Genomic DNA, 1,860 nt, shown 5'->3' on the forward strand with positions numbered 1-1,860 from the left:
AAATAAATAAAATTAAATAAAATTAAAATATTATCTCTTTTTATTTTTTTAATGCTGATTTTATACAAATTAATTCATGGTATTCGTATATTATAAAATCATCAAATAGAATCTATCAAATAGAAAAAAATTGAAAGAACGGAACGTTTATATATTTTTCTGTATATAATTTAAAAATTGAAAGAATCTGTTAAAATAAAAAGAATATATAAAAAAAAATAGTTACATGAAAAAAATAGTTAAATGAAAAAAAATTGTCATCTATCAATTATCTCATTTGGAAAAGTATGTTAAAATACAACAAATATTGTTTTATTATTTTTCCCATCTATTCTATTTCCAAATGTTCATCCAGGATTTAATTTTATACATGCAAGAAACAATTAACATGTAAACAGTTATTGCTTTTTAAGTTTTTCAATTGTCTTATAATTATACGTGTATATTTTTTAATGAAATAGTAATATTTTAATGATACGAAATACGATATATTTCGTATAATTTATTTTGCTTTTTTATAGAAGATATTTTATGATTCCTAATTATTATTTATCACAATGCACTAACTTTAAACTTATTAATGACTCTAAACTTATCATACATAGTAATTAATAACTGAATTTTATATCAGTTAAAGTAATAATATGACGTGAGATTTATTGTTTTGTCATAAAATAGAAGAATTTTATCTAGTAATTGTTTCAAAATTGTGATCAGTTTCGCGTCACTTCAAATATTTGATTTTGAAATAATTTATTATATATAAAATAATACTAGTAATTTATAAATAATTTAAAAAGATATTTTTAATAATATTCGTGAAAGAAATTTATTACCCTTCTCGAATCTTATGTCATTTCTCTGAATTTCTTATCTCTGCACATTTCCGAGATGAAATTAAACAACGAATTGATCGCATCGATAAAAGTACACAGTACTAAAGTACACAGTATAAAAGTACACAGGGCCTTGGATTGTGTCGGATAATAAACTAGTGAATAACTTTTATTTATTTATTTTCAAAAATTAAAATTTTATTTTTATATTATGAAGTTCATATTAAGAAACTAAGAAATTAAGAAAATAAATTTTGTAATATTCGCGATGAAGTCTCTTCGAATCAAAATGCTTATTAATATAAAGATTTTTTTCAAATTTAGATTTATTTTAATTGGATAGAAAAACTTTAATTAGATATATAATTACTAATTGCGAATAAAGAGTAAAGAATAAACGAGTAAAGAATAAACGCAAAATTTTTTATATATCAAAATTTATTTTAATATATCAATAGAATTATTACATTATTTTTGACAATATCTCATTTTCATATTTAATAGATTGATGTATAATACCAATCAAAGACGATCTATACTATTAAAGATGATTATCTCTTATGGAAGTTCGTGTGATTGTCAAAATTTAAATGATTAAGAATAAGGAACTCATAATACGATAATAATTTCATGATTTATTAATTTTGTAGCACACACACACACACACGCGCGCGCGCGCGCACACACACACACACACACACACACACACACACACACACACACACACACATGTTTACAAAATTAATAAATCAATGAAATTTTTACCGTATTATCAGTTTCTTATTCTTAGACTCGATTGCACCAACATTATTTTGACTTTAAGCAAGGCTTAAAACTCTCCCTGTCTCTGTCTTTCTTTCGCTTTAAAACAAGACGGAGAAAGAGTTTTAAGTCTTGCTTAAAATTAGTAACGTTTATGCAACCAGGCCTTAAATTTTGACAATAACTTCCATAAGAGCTGATGGTCTTTAATAATATAAATCGTCTTGGTTTTGAATATATATATATACATATATATATATAT

The sequence above is a fragment of the Atta colombica genome, unplaced genomic scaffold, assembly GCF_001594045.1.
Source record: "Atta colombica isolate Treedump-2 unplaced genomic scaffold, Acol1.0 scaffold47, whole genome shotgun sequence".
NCBI classification, from domain to species: Eukaryota; Metazoa; Arthropoda; class Insecta; order Hymenoptera; family Formicidae; genus Atta; species Atta colombica.